Source organism: Cavia porcellus, unplaced genomic scaffold, assembly GCF_034190915.1.
Source record: "Cavia porcellus strain 051 isolate PalLab524CR breed Dunkin Hartley unplaced genomic scaffold, mCavPor4.1 scaffold_2, whole genome shotgun sequence".
Taxonomy (NCBI): domain Eukaryota; kingdom Metazoa; phylum Chordata; class Mammalia; order Rodentia; family Caviidae; genus Cavia; species Cavia porcellus.
Window position 1 is genome coordinate 32,782,787 of NW_026947485.1, and position 18,562 is coordinate 32,801,348.

At 52.6% G+C, this 18,562-nt stretch overlaps 1 long non-coding RNA gene across 4 annotated transcripts; it reads right to left on the reverse strand.

Moving 5' to 3' along the window:
• Positions 1-14,108: 14,108 nt before the first annotated feature.
• On the reverse strand, positions 14,109-18,551 carry LOC106027244 (uncharacterized). Of its 4 annotated transcripts, XR_010044602.1 has the most exons (5): positions 18,283-18,551; positions 16,675-16,789; positions 16,312-16,566; positions 15,882-15,973; positions 14,109-14,942 (listed from the first exon to the last, which is right to left on the reverse strand). It is a non-coding gene; the product is annotated as an uncharacterized LOC106027244 (long non-coding RNA). The 4 variants fall into 4 exon arrangements; XR_001200821.3 differs by having other exon boundaries at positions 14,109-15,973; XR_010044601.1 differs by having other exon boundaries at positions 15,882-16,566.
• Between the last annotated feature and the right edge of the window lie 11 nt (positions 18,552-18,562).

The window sequence follows — 18,562 nt, forward strand, 5'->3', positions numbered from 1 at the left end:
CACTGAGGATGGAGACTTCTTTGTTCCACTGGTACAAAAGGAGCATGTGGGCTGTTCTGGGCTGGGTTAGGAGTAGTAGGGGGCCTCCGAGCCATGACAGCTGCAGGCAAGGACAGTTTCTAGTTTCTACCATTGCAAAAGCTAGGGGTTCTTGCAGACAGGTCATCCCCTCTGCCCCAGGGCTATGCATGGCTGGTTCTCTGGCTTCTCCTGTCTCCATTCAACTAGCATGGTCTATGGCACCAAGCTACATCATGAGCTGTGTATCTGGGCTTAAGGTAAGCCTGTCTCAGGGCAGATCTGGGCGGGGTGGGGGGCTCCCCGAGCATTGAATGGGCTTGGCTGTGATGAGAGGAACAGTCTTCCAGGAAAGGTGTCTTACTCAGAGGGGCTAACAGGACTGAAATAAATAGAAGAACTGGGTTGATCCCCTTCTGCAGGGGACATGTGGGGAGAGAACTGACTGAAAATATGGATTGGTAGATCTTTGCAGCCCCTCACATCCCAGAGCAAAGGCAGAGGATGCTGGAGTGGGAAGAACATTATGATCAACAATCTGAGCTTTAGTTATGCTGTTCATTTATAATGTGGGTCTCACAAAGGAATTTGAGAAAGTGCAGTAGTGCAGCAGGAAGCTGGCAAAGAAGAAGAAGGTAACAAGGGATAGGAAAGAAAGGGAGGGAGGGGAGACAGAGAGAGGAATTATATCATTCTGTCAAAACAAAAGTCCATGTCTGTCATCCCAGTTACTCAGGAGGCTGAGGAAGGAAGATTGCAAGTTTAAGGCCAACCTGAGAAACTTAGCAATAGTCTGTCTCAAAATAAAAAGGACAAGGAATACATAGCTCAGTGGTATCGTGCCCTTGGGTTCAAATCCAGTACCAGAAAGGAAACAAAGCAAAACAAGACAAAACACCAGAGTCCACAGCTGCCCCACACTGATTTGCAAGACAGGGTGGACAGGGAAAGATGGAAGCAGAACACCCAGCCCCTAGGAGTTCCTGTCTTATAGGTGTCCATGTGAGAAGCTAAGGAGATAATAGCAGAGCTGTAGGAGCCACTGCCCTTGGGGTGACCTTGCTCTCAGAAAGCTTCTACACTGTGACTTGGGGACTCCGTGGAAGGGGCGTTCACACACAAGATTAGGGCTGAATTCCTACTGTGTCTGCCACAACCCAAGGGGAGGCTTCCATATGCACCAGGGGCTTAGGATACAAGGCATGCTAGGAGTTTTGCATCACTGTGACAAATGCATGAGGAAAAACATTAAAGGAGGAACGGTATATTTTGAGATGACAGTTTCACAGATTTCTGTCCTTGGTTGGACAGAAACTGTTATTCTTGGACCTGTCGTGAGGCAGAATGCTGTGGCAGGAGGACATAGAGGAGCAAAACTGCTTGTCTCATGGCAGCCAGAAGCAGAGAAAGAGAAGAGCCAGAAAGGAAGGGACTGGGGCAAGAACCACCCTTCCAAGGCATGTCCCCCATGACCCACTTCTTCCAATTGGGTCCCACCTATGAACATTGCTGCCCTGGGGGTTAGTATGTAGGTCCTTGGGAGATACTCTGTATTTATGCTGTAATGGCTGTGTCCCTCTGCAGCACTGGCTTCCTTCGTTCTGGGAGCCAAGCATGTAGTGGATGAGGCTGCATTTGGTGATGACAGCTCCAGAGCTTGTCTTGGCTTCCTGTGGTTGGGCATAAGCAGTAGACTGACTGCTGTTTTTTGAGGAGAGGCAAGACAGAGCCAGCCTGGCCATCAGGGAAACAGAAGGGAGAGGACTACTTTGCTGAGGTTGTGCCGAGGCCCCAGTGGGGTGTGCTGTGTAAACTTCAGCGGGCATTCACAGCAGGTTTCCAGCAGAAATGCTTCCTATATATCTCTGAAATGTTAATGTATTTGTTTCCCTTGGCCTGGGACGGGCCTCTCCAGCTGAGTGCCCCCGGGAGGAAGTTAGTTTCCCTGCACAGGCTTTGTTTATGGCCTGGGGAGGAAAAGTGTGTCTTTTCAATAAAGCTCACTTAACCTTCTGGCCAGGGGCTCTTTGGCAAGGCTAGAGAAAACAAAGTACTCTCAGTGTTGCTTGAAGAGAGAGACCAGGTCCAACAAAGTACGGAGTGCTTATTTCTCTTGAAGCCGAGAGGCAGCTATGAGTGTAGTGTGATGCTCTGGAGTAAAGAGTGAGCACAACCCAGCACCCTATCTCTTGAATGTCACAGACCCTGACTCTTGAATGAACCAACCCTAATATGACCCAGCCCACAGGAAGGGACCAGGCAATGCCTGTTCACACCTGGGCATTCTCCGTGTAGGTACATTGTTTTCTAGGGACACTCTGAACAGGCTTCAGCCAGTTGCTTATTATTCTAAAATCTTTTGTATTAAGGATCCATAGCCTCCCTGATGGCCTTGAACTTGTAATAATGTCCCTCAGCTTCCCTCCAGACTTCTTAGGAGCTGTGGCTGAGAGTCCACTGGGTCTCCAAGGGCCAGTCCTGGGCCAGGCCCACCTACCCCATCTCTGTGCCCTACATGCACAGGCTCAGTCTATAAAACAAGCAGACCTCAGTAGGTTGTCAGCTTGATTCTGTAGAAATCAGCTTTGTTCTGTCTCCTTACTTCCTACTGAGCTTCCTCTGTCTCTTCCCTGTGTTTCAGTCTCTGGATGAAATGGCAAGCTGAATCCCTTGATGTTCATCTGGTATTATGGGCAGTAGGAGGCAACTTAACTGGCCACTTAACTTCAAGCTCGCATCTGTATTAAGCTCTCCACCTCCTGTGGTGGCCTTTAAGTAGAGGGAGTTGTGGCCAACTTGGTTTCCCTTTTTCATCTGAGACTTGTCTAACAGGAAGGGTGGGGCACAAGGGTCTTACCTGGCTGGTGCAGCTGTACAGAAGCTGTTCTGGGTCCTCCCTGAGGTACATGCAAGGCTGGCTCTCCCTTGCTGAGGAGACTTCCCATGCTAGGGATCTCTCTTGAGTCGCGATCAATTGTCTTATGGCAGCTCCCCTGCTTTTGTGGGGGCCAACTTCCCCTCCACTTCCTTTGTAGACACTTGCCCAGGTCTTCCTTCTGTGCAATCCACATTAGAACCATGCGAAACACAGCGGCATCCTCGACCTCTGCACTCCAGAGGTGGGGGTAGGACCTTCACACTCAGCCTGTCTGTGTGCTCGGGAACAGTTTCTCACCACACCCTTTCTTGGGTACAGTCAGCCACACTTCCTGTGAGCTTGTCCCACACTTCAGGAGCACACAGTGAGCTTGTGAGCTCTTTTCTAGATACCTCCATTCACTTTAGGAGAAGAGATGGAGACCCTTGGGTCCCCATAACTGGGGGAAGGGGACAAGCACTCATCCCTTCTCTCCAAAGGCACGCCCACCAGCTACAGGCTCTTCACCTGCCAGCCCAATGCCATCTCCACTTCTGCTCCTGGCCAGGACAGCAGTGAGAGACTATTTGATTGATCTCTGTGAGTTTCCCATAGTGGCAGCACAGGTAACACAAGTAGTTTCTAGAAGGACTGCAGGTATTCCTGGTGGGAAGAGTTAGTAATGAGCTTGGGGGTGTCCTAAAACATGGGTGCTTTCAGACTCTACCTGACTGCTCCCCAGAGTCATCATGTCTGAGCCCCAGGGGAAAATAGAATCAATACAAGAAGCCAGTCTCCAAAGACTCAGCCCTGGAAAGGGACAGCAAGGCCCCCAGCCCCTGTGAGGGCCATGAGTGAAAGACCCAGGTGGCCCTGGCCCAGCTCTGCTGAGGATGTGATGGCAACACAGGACTTTCCTACCCTGCTCTGGACTCCAGCTTCACTGCTCAGTGTGATCCTTAGATCAGCAACACCACCAGCCACACCCGAATTTCTTAGGCTGAATCTCAAGCTCCATCCTAAGCCTACTGAATCACAATTGGCATTTGAATGAAATCAGTTGATTCAGAGTTCAAATTTGAAGTCTACGGCTTATGATTTTCACAAAGGCCAGAGGAACAGGCAAGAAACACACTTTATATGCACACAAGGAGGAAGCTCCACTGATCAGGGCCCACGGTTAGCCTGACCCAGTGCTTCCCACTGTGTTTCCTTGGATACTTGCTTTTGGGTCTCAACTGCCTCATCTGAGCAATTGCAACCTCCCATGATTACAATGAGGATACAGGGAGTTAATCACAGAACAGGGACTGGCACAACACTGTGGTTGATTGCCATTCTTTTCAATGGGGCTGGAAGAGACTCCTTGGAGGAAGCAGCATTTAATCTAGGCCTTGAATGGCAACTGAGAGGAATCAAGAGAGTGGAGAGACCATATAGGCCCTCAGTGTCTGCATGTCCTGTCCTGGGTGAGCAGAGAATGAGAGGCAGAGAGTACCCAAGTGGAGGCAGAGAGCAGGTGAGGGCTTGGTGGGTGGTTTTCTCTGAGGGAGAACTGCTTGGAGTTCTGCTCCAGAACTCTCTCCTTGCAGGGAAAGGGATATGGGATAGAGGCAGGAAGCAATCAAGGGGCTACTGTGTCTGCTCCAAAGGGCGGTGCAGGGGTGTAGGTGAGGAGAGATGCAAGGGAAAGATGCCTGCTGGCCTTTGCCTCTGCAGTCCCTCAGGAGGATCCTTACAGGGCTACTGTGCACACAGGGAAGCCTAAAACTTGCTAGAGGAAATCAGGCTGCCAAGTCTCTTTGTAGGTATTTCTCTCCACCGACCAGAGTCTTCCCTACTCCCTAATCATGCCCTAATCCTCCCAGGGCTGTAGGAGCTGTAATTATCAGGCAAAAATGCCAGGCATTTGTGATAATAGAGATTGCTTAATGCAACTGCCAGGGTGAGGGACTGGGCTGACAGGAGAGTAGGGGAGTGGGCAGGCAGGCTGCCCGGTCCTGTGGGCTGGGATAGAGGACGTCGTGTCCCAGCAGCCCTGTTAGAGTCAGAGAGGGATCAGGATGCCACTGGGCAGCTCAGAGGCTCAGTGGTCGTCAAAGCCTGGAGGTGGCATTTCCTTTTGTGCTATCTCATGTTGCTTCATTCTGCTCTCTGGCCAGCATTCCACAAGGTACATCCTAGCCAGTTCCTCTGAGGAAGTCACGGAAGGCCTTCTCTATGTCCACAGGTGAGAACACTGAGGCCCGAGCAAGAATTCTTAGCCTTCTGGGGGCATTTTTCTTCTATGGAGGCCTCTTGGAGATCAGGCCATTAGAGGGTCTTTGGGCTGGAGGGGGTAAATCTACTGCAGGCCAGGGGTTGGGGGAGCCCAAGCTGTCCTCTCTGCCTGTCTTCTGCTTCCTTGACAGCTGCATGTGGGCTCACCCTCCCCAGTTCACAGCAGTGGCTTCCCTGAAATCTTGGCTGCCAAAGCTTTCCCCAGTGTTCTCTGATGCCCCAGGTCTCTGCTCTCTGGGTTCCATGTCCATCTGTCCAACTTACCACTCCACAGGGCCATCTTTAAAATGCCTGTTTAGGAAAGTCCTCCTGGACCACACAATGGAAGAAGTACCCGTAGGACTTAGCTCCTCCCCACTACTGCAGATCCAATGAATGTGGCCTATTGACCACAAGTACACAAATACACACCCATATGCATACATGCAGAGCTACACACACACACACTCACATACACGCCCCTCCACCCCTACTCCATATAATATTGTTCCCTTCTCCCTGGGCCCAGGTGCTTGCCCTATCCTGGGGGAAAGCTCTCCCCTGTCCTCATCTCCTAGACACACCTAAAGGCTGACAGTCACTGAGTAAGGGGTAGGGAGGTGCATTCTGAAGTCTCTAAACCGTTGGTTCCGGGTGTGGCATAGAGATTAAACCTGGCTCCTTTCCTGCGGCCCTAGATAAACCTGATCCTGTGTACTTATCTGGTGTTTTCCGTTTTAGGGCCTTTTTGACGTCTGTGAGGTTCAGCAAAGTCCCGCCCCTCTGCGGAGCCTTCAAAGCACTAGGTGATAAGCACAGGGCTCAGCTACCTCCCTGTGACCTGCTCACTCTCGGGCACTGGAGACACTTGTTGTCAAGTTTGTTCATGCAGCCTGCCCCTCCCTGTCCCTGCACAAGGACAGAACTCCTGGGGGTGCTATTAATAATTACATAGGGACAATGATGTGTAAACAGTGACTGCTGTGCAGGGGACCTTAATCTAAGGAGGGATTGTTGGGGCATTGATTGACTTCCAGCACCCTATCCCTCAACTCCTGGACTGGAATCCTTCTTGAATGTGACTTGAGGCACAGAGCTCGGAGGAAGAGCCCCTGTGGGTGACTCATAGAAGGAGGATTGAAGTCAGTCCCTAAGGAGAGTAGGTAGGGAGAAGGGGTAGAGGACACCCCAGATGAAGTGGACAGGGCAGGGCTGTGAGGGGGAAGAGGACTGGGAAGTCACAGGATGCTGGGAAGGTTAATGTCAGGATTGGATTGCAAGGGTTTGCAATACCAGACTAAGGAGACTGAGCTTCCTCCTGTGAGCACCAGGGAGACATGGTTTTTAGAGCGGGCAGTGGTGAGTAAGTTGCATTCAGAAGACTGAGATAGCAACAGGTCGGGGAGGGAAGATGTCAACTTCCGAGTGGGCCTATGGTGAGCAGGAGTAGGTGGAAGAGAACCTGGTGTCCAGCCTGGGGAACTAGGTGTGGCCATATGACAGAAGCAGGTGCCCTGTGTCTCCCTGCTTCCTGGTGTGCAGGATGCTGCTCTTCTGGCTGCAGCTCTCTCAAGAAGAGTCTGTGAAACATCCTTGCTTCATGCTAAGGCTTCCTCCGCCCACCTGCCTTGGCAAACCATGAAGGAGGGGGCCTCAATGTGAGGAAGTACCAGACCTTTGTTCTGGCTCCGGCAGTGGCTGGACCCAGTGCCCATTGTTTTCCATGCTGTTGGTGACCTTGGGCCAGCTGGACTGGACTGCCTGGTTCCCTGGGCTCCGGCCACCTCTGTGGAAGACAGCCAGGCTGGCAGGAGGATTTCTGATCCCTGGTGGTCCTTGCGTGGACCCTTTCTCATGGGTAGCTTTACTGTCCCCATCTGAGTTCTCAGGGTCTGTTTCTGCTGTGGGCACTCAGGGGTTTGGGTGGGCATCTCCTGAGGCCTGGGAATTTCCATCTGGCAGGAAAGCAAGGGCCATCCATCTGCTTCACTGCTGTTGACTGGGGCTCTGACTGTCTTGGATCTGTGGGTCAAGAGCTCAAGTCTGTCTGCTGTTGTCACTCTGGTTCTGGGGGATTCTTGCTGCATTTTACATGGGGTGCGTGCTGTAAAAAGTGGGGTATGGCCAACATGGCAGATTTAACTACCTGGGTTTAAATCTTAGCTCCAACTTCTCAGTTATAACACCTTGGTTAAGTTACAAAACCAACAAACAATGGCAATTGTCTATAAAAAGGCAATCATAAGAGCCACACCTCATCTTAGCAGGTTGGTCACCTGCTAAAAGCCTGGGAATGCTGACTTTTGTTCAGAGAGCTGGGGGAGGGGAGGGCAACCTCAGCAATAGTCAAGAAGTATGGCCCTGTGGCAGGCTGTGATGTGCTTGGGCCAGCTGGACCTTGTCCATGTAGACTGGCCCCTGGACATGGTTCCTGTCCTCGTATCTCCCCAAACACACCTATATGTGGCAAGTCCTTCTCTTTCCTCCCTGCCTCTACATTGCTGCCCCTGAGGCGGCAGGAGAAACTCTCCTCTCTGGTCAGGTCATCAGATCTTCCCTCTACACTCTGGCTTTTGCCTGTCATTTGTGAAATGAGGTGACTGGACAAGGTAGCCTGAGCCATAACTTGTCACATATCCTTAGCAGTGACTGAGCCTGAGAGCAGCAGTGGTGAGCACTGTTTGCAACCCCCAACAGCCTAACATTCAAACCTCCCTGGTGATGGAGAAGGAAACTGAGTCTCAGAATCCCAGGGACTCATGCAGGGCCTGAGGCAAGCTGGTGGCAGATGCTCAGGAGTTACCTAGGTTCTCAGTGCTCCTGTGACTCCCAGAAGGGGTTCTAGAAGGTTCTGGTAGCCTCATGGGAGGGTAGGGCTTCCTGCAGCCCCTCCTCTCCCATCTTCCTTCATTTCCTGAGGCTTTGGGGGCTCTGAAAATATCTGCAGAGCATAGAGATTTCTGCACCCACAAGCTATTGTGTGTGAGCCCAGCCTTTCCTTCAATTCAGCATCCTCTGAGAATGAGCACCAAAAGAGATGGGTTAGCACTACCGTCTGGCCCTCCCAGAAGGAAGGAGGCTGACTGGCTGGTCAGGCCAGGCAGCCTGCCGTCCCAGTGTCTCCTGCAAACCTGCTTCCTATAAAGCTGGAGCAACATAGAAAACACCAAGTGCCTTTTTCCTTCTTCCTGGCTAAGGCAGGCACACCTTGGGTTTATTTGTCTAACGATTTTCCATTTCCTTTTCTGGAAAGTAATCAGGGTCCTGCATGTTGCTTCTACCAAAAGCAAGACTGGGAAGAGAGGGTGTGTCCCAGGAAGGCAAGAGAGGGGAAGCTGAGAACCCCAAACCCATGGAAGCAGTGCATTCAGCCACGTACCTCCTCAGGCCGCTGATTCTCGCCAGAACATAGCTGTTTCATGAGTGGAAACCCCAGGCTGGGGCAGTGACTTCCCCAAGTCCTCTCAGCACCAAGCTTCTCAGGTTTGTTCTCTTCCTGTCTTGCCCTAGCCATGTTGCATTAGACCTGTCCTGTTCCAGCTGTGCTCATAGTCACCACCAGACCTGTTCTGCCCTGGCCATGCACACAGCTGCTTTCAAAGGTCGAACAGTCCAAGCCTAGCTTCTGGCTCTGACTTTGACTCTGACTGGCCCAGGTAGGGGTCCATGAAGGCAGAGCCTATCTGCTTTCCTCTCCTCCTGAGGCAGGCCCGTGCTTCCTAGTCTAGAGCGGGAAAAGAGACTCCATGACTCTGATTCAGGTGGTAGAGAGAATACAGGCTCATACAGACACTGGAGGTGGTAGGGCCAGTTCTACCTCCATCAACTTTCTCTGGGAGCCCTCATGGGTAGAGGACTCAAGGGACACTCTTCTGCCCGCCCCTGCCATGGCTGGAGACCTAGGCTCCCTCCTCACTGCCCAGTTTTCCTGGATCTTCCTCTCCCCAAACTTTCCCTTCCTTTTCATAAACAGATCTGTCTGCAGTTCCCTCTTCCAAGAAGCCTTTCCTGCTTACTGAGAAGGGGCAGGTCTCTTCTGATATCCACAGATCCACCACACCTCTTCCTGCAGAATAGGCCTGGGTCTGACCTGCTCTCCCCTCAAGCCCCCAGGCTGCATGATGGAGCATCACAGCGGTAAGCTTCCGGCTCCTAGCAGGGTCTCCAGACCCAGCCAATACATGGCAGACCAATGATGGGCACTGACCAGATACTGGCCCAGGCTGGGCACTAGGGGTACCTGTGTTGTCTAAACATGACTCTGCATCAGGACTTCACCTATGAAGGTAATGAGTCAGATCCTCCCATAGAAAGCTCTGCTGTGTTTCTAAAACACAACCTGCTTTCTAACTCTCCTGATATTAAGATCTACTTGATCTGTCTCCTGGGCAGTCAGAATTAGGAATAACTTGACTCTAATGATAAGCAGCTGCCTATGTTTTCTTGGGGTGAGAGTTGGTGAATACTTCTTTCCCATCTTATCATCGCTGTCAGGAAGTTCAGATGGAAAGTGATGCTAAGTTGTAATCTCTTACGTACCACAAGCAGCTTCCTTTCTGTTCTCGGTTTTATTTTTACTGGACTATGACTATCTCTTTCCTGCCCCTTCCTTCTCAGACCATGGACCTGGACCAGCAGCACTGGCATGTGAGAGCATTCTGGAAATGCAGAACTCTTAGGCTTTACGCAGACCAAATGAATAGGACATCACATCTTAACAAGGTCTTCAGCAGGCCTTTCCTGGCTTATGTGCCTGTGAAAGTCTGAGAAGCACTGGGGGCACCCTTAGGTGCTTTTGGAACAGATGTGAGTGTTACATGCAGTGAGACCTAGGATATGTTTCTCTTCCCTCCTTTGACTTCCCAGACTGCACCTACCCTCCAAAACCTCCTTCAATTCTGCTCTCTGGAAGGTCAGGTTCCTGACGGATGTGGAACTTTCAATCCTCTGTGTGCTTTCTGCAGGGCCAAGGCAGATGTTAGGCATCTCTAAACCCCAATCTGCCCTGGAGGACTCAGCACCTTCTTATAGCACTGAGCTCTCCCTAGTAGAAGGGACAATCATGGTGTGACCATGTCTAGGTGCAGGCCCTATATTGCCAACCAGAATAAGGCTGGAGCAGGAGGGCCCTGGAGACCTGGGCTAGTCACCCTGAGAAGCTGTGGCCTTAAGACATGCTGTCACTGAGTGGAGGATGCAGAGCGTAGTGGCCCAGAGGGCAGCACTGGGAAAAGTGGGAATGTTACTGGGAAGCAATGTACAAGGAGTGGCTTGAACCCTTGGCCCTGCCCTGTGTGGGGATGGGATAGGAAAGGCTGCTTGAGAAAGCAAGGATGTCTCCATTACGGGATGCACCAAAGCAGCGTATTAGTGGCTAATCATAGGCATTGAGCTAGGGGATTCCTGGGTAGGACAGTGTATGATTTTAGGTAACCTTTCAGGTCCCAAGATTCCATGATCTGAACCCTTCCCCCTCAGGAAAACCTCTGTGACTTTTGCCTTTATCCACCAGCCTCTCCCAGCCAGCTAATAGCCTTGTCCCTGGGCTTTTCTCTCTGCTTTATATTTGTGATTTGGGGCCCTATCACCTCAGGACTAGGGGTTGGGTTCCTCTTCCATCCTCAGACTCATAGGATGGGCTGGCTGGAACAAGGCAGGTATGTGGTCCTGCCTGGTGGGTTCCTTTCTCCTCACTGCCTCTAAACTTGTCCATGCCCAGAGCTTCCTGTTCTTGGATCTGGAGAAGACCCATCACCTGGCCCAGGCTACTACTGGTGTCATAGTTTTCTCCTTCATGGGCCTGCTTCACGGGGTACCTGGGCTTCCTGACTCCCAGACCCTGTGACTCCCATTCTGTTACCCTGGGTAAGCCCAGTAATGCCAACCTAGAGGAGGGTGTGCAGGGAGGGGAAGGTAGCAAGCCTTTTCTGGCACATGCGGAAAGTCCTGGGATTCCCTGTGCCCTGCTGGGTGCTACTTTGCTAGGTATGGTGAGGGAAGGTTAAGAAATTGAGACACATTCCTTGATTACAAGGCTAGGGAAGTCACGTTAGCTGGTAGCCTAATTTACCTTGGTGAAGTGGGGTCTTAATGATCTGAAGACCCTTCTGTTCTAATGTTCTAATACCCTGGTAATTCAGAGGCCCAAAATACAGATGATAGGAAGACCTTAGAGGGCATCATCAGGAGTCCCTGGGAGGTGACTTCAGGGACCTGTGAGCAGAGCTGTAGAATGATATCACAAAGCAGGAGGTGTGCATGCTGGAGTGAGGGTACTGGTGTTAAGGACTGGCGATTCAGGGCCTAGCTGGGGTCACCTTATCATTTTGTCATTAGGCAAGACAGCAATCTGCCTGTGTGTGTGTGATGATTTTGCTGGCCTTGTAGGCTCCAGGAATGTTGGCTTCACATGAATAGAATCCCCAGATAGACACTAAGAGAGAGGTCTCTTGGTGAATGGGGGAGGGCCCAGCATGTCTTCTCATTATCTGCCTTGCTCAGAGTATGGTGAACAAGGTTCATCATGGGGACAACATAGGTTCACCGTAGGTTCAACATAGGGACTGACACCCCAAAACTTGTTTCCTGGTGGGCTGCCACATGGCTGCTTCCCTTTGGCTTTAGTCAATCTTCTAAGCTGCCTGCACCCTGAATCTGCTCTGCACTGGGCCAGAACCTACCCACACATCACCCATGGTGTGGGGCACTATTTGGAGAGAAGAGAAACTAGCACACAAATAGCTAAATAGAGTGTCCCCGAGAAAGGGATCGTGAAGCCATGTGGCCTCAGGAGTGCCACTGCTGCATTCCTCTTGCTCATAGCTCCTCCCCTCCACTGTATCCTAAGGATGTCCTGCTCTGAAGTAAGGAGGTGAGGTGAGGCAGGTCTCCAGACTGTAAGGGGTACATCTGACAATGGAGGGCTAAGGAGGCAGAGCAGAAGTCCCAGGGACCAGGGAACGGGCAGCAGAGGCCACAGTGTACATAGCAGAGGATTTCCAAGTGGGAGGAGATGAGGGTACAGCATGTGTGTACAGAAGTGAGCGTGTGAATGTGCTTACATATACAACATGCACTTGCATGTGTACACACATAATGTACACACATGTCAGTTTTATGGATGCATGAATGTTTGCACATGTGTGGTCCCATACATACGCACACACATGTGAAATCCTGTGTCCTCTTTGTGTGTTTCCACGGCTCAAGTGCAGTCAGGGGAAGAAGAGATGAGGCATGCACTGCAATTCATGACTCCAGTGTCTGACTCTTAATGCAAGCAGAAGGCCTGAGGACTCTTCCTGAAGGAAAAGAGGGTCAGAGACACCAATGCCCCTGGGAGCTCTTTAAAATGGACCCCATGTCCCTGGCAGTCTGTGGTAGTGACGATCAGGCCTGCATTACCATTTCTGTGGGCCTCTTTCCCCATAAAATATTAAAAAATAAGTTTCTTGACCACACTGGCCTAAAGATGAATATATGAATCCTGGTGGTGAGGCGAGAACAGCTGGGAGTAAGGTGCTGAGGGATGTCACTGAGCTCTGGTGCCTGCCGGGACACAGCAGGGAGCCAGAGGCTCTTCCATGCAGGCCTCCCTGCCTGAGCTCTGCATGCTGAAATGCTGAAGACCTCAGAAACTGTAGAAGCCCCAGTTGTTCGTGTGGCAGGGCCCAGAGGAGTCCCCAGGGGCAATGACTGGGCTAAGAGGCCCAGGAGCAGCGTCCAGCAGTGTGGTGGTTCTCAGAGGGGGATGAATGGAGTGGAGGAAGAAGCAATGAGAAGTGGCAGAGGCAGAAGGTGGGGCCCACTGCCAGGGCCTGGAGGCGTGGCTATCTCCAGGAGAGGGGCTGGAGCAGGTGGACCGCTTTGCCAGAGAGCCTGGAGTCCCTGGCTGCTGGACTGCCTGTGCATACCTGGACACAGCCAAGGAGCAGCAGCAGCAGCGGGATGGTAGTGTTAGTGGCCTGGGGAGACAGGAGCACATCAGGTCCTGGGCCTTTCTGTAAATAGCTGTAGGCTGGCCAGGCTCTTGTTTCCTGATTAGGGAAGAGTGCACTCTTCTGAGTCTTGTTAGTGTCGGAGGAAGAGATGGCCTTTGGTCACCAGAGAAGCAAAGGGGAAGACACGTGTGGCTGGCAGAGCAGGCTGGCAGCTAGGATTCCAGTCAGGCTCTGCTCTGACCCACCCCAAACCCCTAGGTCATATTACTTCTCTCTGAGCCTCAGTTTCCCCATAGAAAAACAGCATCAGATTTTCTGGCTCCTTTCTCCCAAACTTGATGCTTTATAATGCAACAAGGAGACACAGGAGACTTGAGAGCCCAGGACAAGAGAGAACTGGAAGAAAGCTGCAGCGAGGTGGGCCCAGGGGGGCAGCAGGAGCCCAGGCTGAGGAAATGCTCCCAAACCACACACATGCAGCCCTTCCTTTCAGGGCCCCAAGGAGCAGAGAGCCTCCTTCCCGCCCTGGCCTCTGGGAGGGTGTGGTCAGGCACCAGTCCAAATGCCACCAGCATCGTTTCTGCAAGCCAGTGATGTCTGTCTCCCCTAGCCATAGGGCGTCCCTCTCACAGGGCAGGGCTGGGGAAAATGTGACTCCACTCCTTCGTGGAAAACCTTTGCTAGCCCTGGGCGGGTGGGGTGGAGGCAGGCAGGCCTGTCTCCTCCAGTGCCCTTATTTACAGTGCCCTGGATGTGGTACATTAAGCCCTCGAAGACCCCTGGCAAGGCTTGTGGTAACAATTTGTCATCTTGTGCCTGTGGTTTGTCATCCTCTCTGGCATCACAGGACAGGGCCTATGGCGAGAGAGTTGATGGAAAGACATTAAAACAGAAAATCCCACTTCCTAGACAGAAGTATCGTACTATACTGTGCCCCACTCAGTCAGTAAAACTGGCTATTGCTTTAAGCGGGCAGGGGCGGGGTGAGGCCCAGGGTGAGGAGAGGGAGAGGAGACATAAATGGGAAGCAGTAGTCTAGAAAATTATTAAATCGTTCCATCTGATGAATCACTAGTGGGCTGCTAAATCCTTTTTTGATTTAAGACCGATCTTGTGACAGTGACACGTAAATATCGGGAGGTATCTGTCAGACAGGAGAAACTCACAGGCTTGGAAAGATGGTACCCATCCCTTGAGAAGATGAGAGTTGGGGGGGGGCACACATGCTTCCTGGAGCATCACGCTCACTCAACCCTATACCCAGCTCTCCCAGCCTCTGCCTTGGTGAGGTGTGGCCTCCATGGAGGGTGCCCTCCCAGGCAGGTAAGGGCTCAGAGGGGCTGCTGTGGCTCCAAAGGAGGGCGGCTACATTAGGTATGGCTCACCAGGGGCCCCAGTGTGAAACAGGGGGAGTGGGCATAGAGCTTTGTTGGGTGATGGGTGAAGGACCTGAAGATGGAGGATCGATGAGTTCAAGTGGTCCCGGGGAACCTTTGGCTCCTTGCAGGTCCAGGTGCTCTGGACCTGAGCCTCCTTTTCTTCCCCAGGGCTAGAGAAACCTGACTTCCCCTCACAAGGAAGATGACCCCAGATGAGTCCAAGGCCCTGCTCTGGCCATGGGCTTCTGAGAGGACAAGGCTTGGCTGGGTGATTGAGAGCCAGGTCTTCCAGGTCCAGGATCAGAGTCCGGAGATGGATGGAAGCAGGAGCCTGTCCAGGAAGTTTACAGAGTCAGGGGCCCGGGATGTGGGGTCAATTGGATTCTCCAGGAGGAGGTTGTCTCTTCTTTCAGGTCCACTAGGACTGGGCTTCCAGCTTTCCACTTGCTCTCAGCACTCTCTGCCCCAATACAGAAAGGCTGGAGGATTCTGGGAAAGGCATCCAAGCTGTTGGTGAGCTGCTGGTGATGGGTTGTCATATCATCTGTTGTCTGAGACTCCTCCTACCACCAACCCCATCCTCCCATGGGACCTTATGGAGGAAATGAAGTTAAGACTTTCCATAGCCCAACCTGGGGTGAGAAATCCCTTTTGGGCCTGAAGGGAGGGTCCATTCTTTTTGGCCTCTCTGTCCTGACTCCGACAGTAGCTAGGCACAGCTGGGCCACACCCTGCATGTCCACACAGCCCACACTCCAGACCCTCAGCTGGTATCTCAGTCTGGACAGAACCTGAAGTTCTCCCACTGGATCCCTGTGGAGACAGGGCTGAGACACCCTGGCAACGGCCACCTCTGGGACAGGACGTGGGTCTTACCGGCATGTCAGGAATGAGGCACATCTGGGAAAGCACTTGCTGATGCTGTTGCTGCCAACAATGTTGCTGCTTAAATGGCCTGCAGCCTCTCCCAGGGCTCGGGACCAGGGGTGGAGGACTCCTTATTTAGCCTGACTCTACCACTGTCTACAGGAGACACACAGAGCCAGTAGGGGGCGGAAGGACAGTACCTGCCAGGGTGGGACACACTGGAGGAGGTGCTGAGCTGGACACAGCGGCCCACCGTGGGGCAGATGCTGGGGCCACTGGGTCTGCAGGGGTTGTAGCCTCGCTTCCCTGTGCACCCAGTGCTGTCCCTCACACCTGGCATCTTCTGGGGTCTGTCACCTCAACCCTTGTGATTTCTTCTGGGCCAACAGAGTGGGGCTGGATGACTGGGGGAGGGGTGTCCTTGCTCACAGGGGACACGGGCTCTGGACTAAGTGGTCCCAGCTCACAATCGCAGTTTGGCCTTCCCTTGGCAAGTCACAATACCCGCAAGCCTTCGGGAGTGGTGCAGAACGAGATCTGAGCTAGTGTTTCTGGCTGTACCTCCGGATGGCCGTTCTGATGATGCCTCCTGATGTTTACGCCTTTGTCCATAGGATGGGAGCTATCATGTTGGCATTAGGGCAGAGGCCAGGCTGGTAAAGGATAGGGGGACTCAGGATGCTGGGATGGCGTAAGTGTCACTCTGAGGAGACTATTATCATCCTGACTGATGTGTGCATAATTTGCCTGGGCAAAAGTGCTTTACCCAACCTAGTACTCCTGGATCCCCCACTTCCTGGCTGCTCCAAAGCAAGGTGGGCTCTGTTGGCACACACACACACACACACACACACACACACACACACACACACTCACATTCACACAGAGACCCTGAGAACCCATAGGAGAATGGAGGCTTTGAAAAGACATGAAGCTGTCTGTGTGACTCTTGCCCAACTTCCCAGGACCAAGAACAGGGTTTAGCAGTTACCTGAGCTAAGCAAACATCTGTTAGATATTTTAGTAAGTCCATGAGGACTGTCACGCACAGGCGCAGTAGAACTCCATTAATCCTCAGCTGTGTGGATCTGAACCTGGCCCTTGGATCACACCTGGGATGCAGGTCCTGAAAACTATGCTCTTGACTCTCTTCCAGTGCTCAGCCATGCTAGTCTCTGCCTGGGGACTGCTCTCTTTTGCTGCCTTCCTTGAGTCCTCTTTGGATCTTCAGCCTCAGATCTTAGTCCTGCACCAAGTAGAGGGTAGGGACTGCAGTGAGCTCTCAGAAGTCAGGAAACTGTGATGGCAACTGTGTGTACACTGCTCAGTATACTAAAGAAGACAACCCAGATACCTGTGGCTTGAAGAAGAGCCTAGCTGGAGAGATGCCACAGCTTTGTTCCCAGGAGTCTGCCTTGAAGAGGGCACAGAGCTGCCCTCTGAAATCTCCGGGTGAGAGCATTCCAGTGCTGCAGAGAGAGATGGGTCAGAGGTCCCAGAGAATGCCTCACCAGGGCTGTGTCAGGGCCAGGGCAGCCTCCCAGGACATAAGTGCTGAGCCAGGGCTGCCCAGAGTAAAGGATGTAGAGGAAGTTCCGGGAGGTGACCCACTGGGATGGCTCCCTCTTTCAGAGGGTTAATAACGCACCAGTTACCTCTGGCTTCCCAGGCGGTGTGAACAGACAGGGCCTGCCAGCCTCTGCACTAACAGCCTCGGGCCACTCCCTACTAGTCTTCTGGGCAATTGGTGCCTGTGTATGAGCGCAGCTTCCAGCCGGCTGCCTGCTGCCAGCAAACATGAACCGTGCTGCTCCTTGGGCTTACTAGCCTTGCAGGGCAGGGGCTGGGCAGAGGGTAGCCCGTGAGGTGGAGTCATTCTCTACAGCTTGGACCCTGCACATGAGGAGGGACACAACTCACATATTTGTCTCTGTCCTGTCCCCAGGACTCAGGGAAGTCACTCCCCTCGCTGCTGAGCCTCACTTTCCCATTGACAAATGTGATAATGGTGCTACGGATTAGAACGGATTAGAACGGTGGTAGACAGGAGGTAGGTGGGAGGAGATGTCCCTTCCTGGTGGCAGAGAGAGAGAGAGAGACACGCTCCCTGCTGGGCCTGGCTCACCTTTCAACATATTCACCTACCACAGGCAAGTGGGCTGGGCTGGGCTTCCTGACAGCACCCTGGCCCCAGAGTCCAGATTTGTGCTCAGTTTGTTAACTGGGTGTGCACAGGGCACAGGCTGGACTGCAGGGGTCTGCAGGCGTCAGCTTTCCTGCTGCCCATTGGGCAGCCATTTACACCCCACTTTCCTCTCTTTCCTCTCAGGGCTCCTTGTGTCTTCTCCCTGCCTGTGTCTCAGCCTCTGCGTGGTGGGGGGGGGGTGTCTCTTCCTTCTCCCTTCCACTTAGTTCCAATTCTGTTCCTGTTTTTCATGCTCTTCTCCATCCCAGAAGCTCAGGGGCCCGATTATACCTTTCTTCTGTTGAGTCCAGGCTCAGGATCCCCCTTGGAGAGACTGTCTCTCTGTCTGTCCTTACTGGCTTGGGCTGTCATTCTTTCTGTCTCTTAAAAGTGAATCTCCAACTCAACCGCCTGTGAGAGGAAAGTTCTAAACAGTCTCCATCTCCCCGAAGCTGTCCTAAATCACTCTTCAAACTATTCCTAAATTCTGGGGCTACCTAACACTCCTGCCTCTCTCAGGCCTGCCCTTGACCACTATATGGAGGGAAGCCACAGACAAAGCTCTCTTCACCTTCCAAGGCTCTTTTTCCCCCACCAACCCATGCCTGGCTGTTGAGAGGGTGGCAGCCCTGAAGTGACAAGTAGCAGTTGGGTCCTGCCTGGGTATGTCAGGCCCAGACGGCCTTCTCTGGATACCTGGAGCCACCAACTTTAGGACTAATAATGTCACACCATGCTAGGATGAAAATTTCAGGCAGGTAGGATTGTGGTGCTCACCTCTAAGGAAGACAGCGTCCACTCATCAAGGCCAGTCCCCACGTTCTCCCTTTGGAGAGCCCGGCTCTGCCTGGGCATCCCGCTGAGCTTTGTACACTGGGCAGGACACCTGGATTTCTTTGGCCCCCTGAGTGGGGCCAGCTTGGAGGAATTTCCCAAAGCCTATTAGAGCAAGGGCTGCCTCCTGCCTGCCTCCTGGGCTGGGCAGGGCTGAGGGCGGAGAGAGGGAGGGAGATAGGAGGGAGGGGGAGAGGAGGAAGGAAAAAAAGTTGGCAGGCAG